Source organism: Sorex fumeus, unplaced genomic scaffold (genome assembly GCF_029834395.1).
Source record: "Sorex fumeus unplaced genomic scaffold, SorFum_2.1 ptg000146l, whole genome shotgun sequence".
NCBI lineage: Eukaryota > Metazoa > Chordata > Mammalia > Eulipotyphla > Soricidae > Sorex > Sorex fumeus.
In genome coordinates, this window is record NW_026606203.1 from 1,659,309 (window position 1) to 1,665,769 (window position 6,461).

General features: G+C 36.9%; 1 pseudogene; it reads right to left on the reverse strand.

Moving 5' to 3' along the window:
• Positions 1 to 4,735: 4,735 nt before the first annotated feature.
• LOC130016081 (uncharacterized) lies at positions 4,736 to 4,829 on the reverse strand (annotated as a pseudogene).
• Positions 4,830 to 6,461: the final 1,632 nt, after the last annotated feature.

The window sequence follows — 6,461 nt, forward strand, 5'->3', positions numbered from 1 at the left end:
CAAGAGCAATGTAAGGGGAGAACTGATCCACACAATTGGGTCAGGGGATTAGGAGGGAGGGATTCTGGGGGATTGGGTGAGAGGGAGGGTTTGTTCTTTGAGAGAATGCGGAGTGTCATGTTGGAATTATGTGTATGAGAAACCATTGTTAATTGAATTATATATCATAAAATATAAATAATGTTTAGAGGTTTGTCTGTCTCATTTTATTTTTTTAATTTGTTTTCTCCATATTCCACATATGCCTGAATTTGTAGGATGCCTATCTTTCTCTGCCTGGTTTTTGTCAATAAACATAATTTCCTCATGTTATACATTTTATATACAAATAATAAGAAGATTTCACTTCATACAACTGAGTAGTATTCCATTGCTTTACCACCTTTCATTTTCAAAATTTGTGGTTTAAAAGATACAAATATTGGTTTTAAGAATGCTCTGGGGTTTTAAAATTTTAGTTTAGTGAAACAAAATATATTTTATTGAAAAACGCTTAGAAACTTGTGAAACATTTGTAGGGTGGAATGGAATATATGTTCAAGCGAGAACAGTCATTTAACAAAACAAGCAAAGAGAGACATAGAGAAAGGAAGCACGGTATTTCTTCAAGGGAGAACACAAGTTTGAGGAACAAGCCCACTCTGGTAGTTTAGGAATAAGAACTTGGATTGGTATGAACTTAACTTGTGCACTTTAGGGGAGAACCTGAGTGAAACTATTATAAGTATGTTCAGGATCATTATACACTGGAGTCTGCACTTGGACTGAGGAGGGTAGAGATTTATTTGGGGAGACCGGACTATAGAGAACAGTAATATTATAACATTAATGATAGTATCTTACCGTGGGATTCCAAAAAATCTGTAACAGTGGCGTCAGAAATGATAACATTCTTAGGTATTTGGGTTTCCTGTGGAAACAACGGGAAAGCTGAGTTTATGCTCTGGATGCCTCCAACTGAAACAAGGTCAACAAGTCATGAATGAAAAATTTCAAGTTAAATGGATCAAGGATTCTGATCCCAGTGGAAGGCTAGCTTTCGGGTGGACAATTTCTACTGATGGCCTGATGTAGGTTCTAATCCTGGGATACGTAACAGAAAGGAGGTAGTGACAGGTATCCTCAGAAGTGAAGCCTCTGAGACAGAATTCATTCATGCCAACTTATGGGTTATCAATGTTTGCTCATGGCTGCTACCATTATAACATGCCATTCAATGGTTCTGTGGTTTCAATTTACTGTGTCAATGTAAAGATGAAGTTTCCAAATGGAAGGTAAAAATCTGAGGCCCTCAAGATGATGAATTATGGGGAGGGGGGGAGCTGGAGCTATAGTACAGCAGGTAGGGCATTTGCCTTGCACACGGCATACCCAGGTTAGATTCCCAGCATCCTGTATGGTCCCCCCAAGCACTGTGAGGAGTAATTCCTGAGTGCAGAGCCAGGAGTAACCACTGTGCATCGCCACGTGTGACCCAAAAACGCAAAGAATGATGATCTGGGATTGATCCTTAGCATTGCAAACGGCATTATTTTTTAATTTTTAATTTTTTTCTTTCTTTCTTGCTTGCTTGCTTCCTTGCTTGCTTTTTTGTTTTTTGGGTCGCACCTGGGTATGTATAGGGATTATTTTTTATTTTTAAAAAAACTTAAAAGTTTACCTTTTTACCTGTGGTTTAAAAGTAAATCTAAAATATTTTAGAATAAATATATGTGAAGAAGAATAAAATTCACGGGAACTATTTAGTGTTCTTAATGATACAGGAGTCAGAATTTTGAGCTTAATTGTATGGGTATTGCATAAATAATTTTCCCCATTATGTGGACTGTCTTTCGATCATGGTCACCATTTTTTCTGAGTTGCAGAAACTTCTTACTTTAATGTAGTCTCATTTGTTTATCTTCACTTCCTCTTCCTTGGTCAGTGGTGTTTCATTCTAGAAGTTTCCCTTAGCTTTAATGTCATGAAGGGATCTTCCCACATTTTTCTCCATATATCTTAAGAATTCAAGTATGATAGTGAGGTCTTTAATACATATTATTCTGAGTTTGTGCCTGGCACTATAAAGAGGTCTGAGTTCATTTTTTTTGCATATTGCTGTCCAGTTTTCCCAGCACCAGTTGCTGAAGAGACTTCCTAGCTCAACTTCATATTTCTTGAGCCTTTAAGAAAGATTAGGTAATAATAATCTGAGGGCCAGCGTCAGGATAGTTGACTATATTCCATTGATCTTAGGCCTGTCTTTATCTGAATATCATGATATTTTGATTACTAAAACTTTGTAGTAGTGTTTGTAGTTGGGGAAGGTGTTCCCTTCTTCTTTTTACCAAAGATTGCTTTAGCTCTTTATGGGAGTTTATGGTTTTGTATGAGTTTCAAGAGTGTTTAATCTATTTATTTGAAAAATGTTATGGGTATCCTTATAGAAAGTGCATTAAATCTTTATAGAGCTTTGGGGTGTATTGCCATTTTGACAGTGTTAAACCTCTCAATCCATGAGCATGGGATGAGATTCCATTTCCTCATAATACTCTCTTATTTCGTGAAGTAGTGTTTTGTAGGTTTTTTTTTTTTTGGTATAGTTCCTTAACCTTTTTAGTTGATTCTATTATACTCTATTTTCTGAGGTATTATTGTGAATGGGATTGTTTTTCTCTATCTCTTTTTTCTCTTTCATTATTAATATATGGGAAAGCCATGGAGTACCAGATATTGATTTTGTAATATGCTACTTTTCTAAACAAATCTGTTGTTCCCAGGAGCTTTTTTGTAGATTCTTTGGGATTTTATAAGTATAGTATCATGTCATCTCCAAATAGTAAAAGCTTGAGTTCTTCCTTTTTTATATGGATGCCCTTGATATCTTTTTTTTTTTTTACCGAAATCATATGGCAAGTACTTTAAGTACTATGTTGAATAGGAGTGGTGAGAGTGGGTAAATTGTTTTGTGCCTGATTGTATTCTGGGATTCTATTGCATTGATTTCTGCTCCAAGACTTTGGATTTTCCCCCTTGAGAATAATGCTTGCTGTGGGTTTGTGGTAATTTGCTTTGATTAGATTGAGGAAAGTACTTTCAACTCCAATTTTGTTGAGAGTTTTTCATCATGAATGGGTGCTGGATCTTATCAAATGCTTTATCTACATCTATTGATATAATCATATGACTTTTATCTTTATTTTATTGAGATGGTGTATTCTGTTGATTGACTAGAGAATGTTAAGCAATCCTTGCATCCCCAAGATAAACCTACTTGGTCATAGTGTGTGATCTTTTGTTGAGTTTCTGGATTCTCTTTGCTGGTATTTTCTTGAAAATCTTTGTATCTGTATTCATCAAGGAAATAGGTCTGTAATTTTCTTTTTTTGTGGTATCTCTATCGATTTGAGTATTAGGGTGATCTTTGCCTCATAAAAACTATTTGGGAGTATTTCTGTTTCTTCACTTTCCTGGAAAATCTTAAAAATGTTGGAAGCAGTTTCTCTTTAAAGGTTTGAAGTAGTTCAATATTGAATCCATCTGGGCCATGGATTCTGTTTGCAGGTGTACTTTTGACCATCATTTCAATTTCCTTGTTAGTGATAGGTTCAAGTATTCCAAATCTTCTTGGTTCAGCCTTGGGAGGCAATTGGAATCCAATAATTTATCAAATTTTTTCAAGATTCTCTCATTTCATGCTGCAAAGATTCTCAAAATAATCTCTGATGATCCTATGGATTTCTGTACTTTCTATTAGGATACTCCCCTTTGCATTTCTGATTCGATTTATTAGAATTCTTTCTCTTTGTTTCATTGAGAGGCTTCTCATGGTTTATTGATCTTATTTATTTTCTCAAAGAACCAGCTTTTGCTTTTATTGGTCTTTTGGATTGTATTTTGGGATTCTAGCTCATTGATGTCTGGTACAAGTTTTATTATTTCCTTCCTCCAGCCTAGTTTGGACTACTTTTCTTGGTCCTTTTCCAAAATCTTGAGCTCTAATTTATTCATGTAGGCCCTTTCTTTCTTCCTGATGAATTCTGGCAGATCTATAATCTTTCCTCTTAACACTGCTTTTGCTGTGTCCCACAAGTTCTGGTAGCTCGTGTCCTCATTCTCATTTGTTTCTGGAAACATTTTATTTCCTCTTTGATTTCTTTTCTAAGCCAATGGTTGTTCATTACTTCCCTTAAAGAAAAGATTTCCTTGCTGAGATTCAGTCTGTTTGATCTATGGAGAAGTGACAAAGAAGTGTTGAAATCTCCTTCTAGTATTGTGTTGCTATCAATGTTTTTCTATAAGTCAATTAGAAGTTGTTTTTAAGTATTTTGCTGGTCTGTCATTAGGATCATATACATTGAGGAGGGTGAGTTCTTTCTGATGTACATATCCCATGATCATTAAGAAATGACCTTCACTGTCTCTGATAACCTTTAGCCTGAAGTCCATGTGGTCTGATACTAGTATGGCCACTCCAGCTTTGTGGAGGTCATATTTTCTTGAAAGCTTATTTCCCACTCTTTTACTTTTAGCCCATGGGTGCTTTGATTGTTCAGACGTGTTTCTTGCAGGCAGCAGATCGTTGGTTTCAGTTTTCTAATTCATCTTCCTATTCTGTGCCTCTGAATTGGCACATTTAGTCTATTGACATTGAGAGAGATTGTTGTGATGGGGACTTTTGCTCTCTTTATGTAGAATTTTTGTACTTGTGGGGATTTTCTTAGCTTAAAGTAGACCTGTTCATTCTTCTTGCAACAAAAATATGGAATGCTTTACAAGTTTGCATATCATCTCTGTGCAAGGACCATGCTCATCATTTTATCATTTCAATTTTAGTAAATGTGTTAAACTTAGTAGGAGTTAATTTTTTCATATTTTCTCTTCTTATTACTTTGAGTGTTGTCCTTCCTCACTCCTATGGCAGACAATGATTCCTAATCAAGGAATGTATTTCAAAGCAGCATGCATAAATAGATTTAGAAATTTAATGTCCCAGAATGAAAAATATGTTTTTTACCATATTATCTTTTACCATACCCTAGGCATCAGTTTTACAAAATAATTCTTTTGGAAGATGGTATATGAGGTTGTTTAATGTCGTTCCCTGAAACCTTAATTAAGACCATTAAACTAGAGCCTTTTGCTGTTCTCACCTCAGTCCCCTATACATCTCCAGGAAAAGGTGGATGGTGTTGTCTGCACTTTGACCACCTTGAATGTATGTAGGATTTTTCTCCTGAAGAATGAGGTGAGAAGCATATTGATGATTTCATTCCACCTTATTACAAGTTCAACTTGAACGGAAGGTGAGAATCATGTGGCTCCTATAAAGGACAGAACAAAGGGTCTCAGTGAAGTTTAACGGCCAACTCACATTAACAACATAGATGACTCATAGTAACCTGTGTGCATCATTCTGTATAGTGAGTTTCATATCTACTGATAGTGATTCTCAGTAATGACACATGGTCAAAACGGATCTGTAATTAAAAATCTAGTTCTCTGAGCAGAGTGGGGTCTCTGACGTGATTGAACAAGTGTGTAGTAATTTATTACTAAGCACATAAGTATTTTCAATGATGTGTACTTTTCGATCTAAAATTAATTCCAAATATGTCTAAAACAACAATCTCCTGACCTCGCACCTGGCTTTCCTCACTGGGGCCCCTTGGAGGTGGCGTGGTGAGATTCCCTCACCGCACTGAGCAGAGCCCCGGCAGCTGAAGACCTCTGCAACCAGCCATAGGTACGCTTAAGACCACTCTTCCCAAGCTTGAAGGAGCCTCATGCATGAAGGAACTGGAAGAGGAACCCAAATGTGCGGGACCGGGGGATGAGATCTCCATGGCTGCTCAGATCAAGACTGTGCCCCCTCCTTCCAGATCCCCCATCTTCTAGTAATTAAGTGTTACAACCACGAACTACCCCTGGATCCATGTAATGCCATCAATAGCCAACATCCAGAGACTGGATCTTATTTAGAAGACAGCAACTCTGATTGTCCAGTTCTCACTCTCAGAGAACCTGGTAGGCTTCTGCGAGTGTCTTTCCCGCATGGTGGAGTCTTTGTTTTTGGTCACTGTTTCTTTTGAGGTATAGAAGCTGCTTAATTTAAGATAGTTCCCTTTGTTTATCTCTGTTTCCAGTTGCTTGGCAAGTGGCGTGTTATATTTGAAGATACCTTTTGCTTCAATGTCGTGGAGGGATTTGCCGACCTTGTCATCGCTGTACCTGAGGGATTCTGGTATGATGTTGAGGACTTTGACCTATTTTTATCTGACTTTTGTGCATGGTGTTAGGTAGAGGTCTGAGCCTTTTTTTTTTTTGCATGTAGCTGTCCAGTTTTTTCTGCATAGTTTGTTAAAGAGGACTCTCATGCTCCACTTCACATTTCTTGCTCCCTTATCAAAGATTAGATGATTATATATTTTAGTGTGTGTGTCAGTATATTCAATCCTTTTCCATTGGTCTGCAGCTGAGCC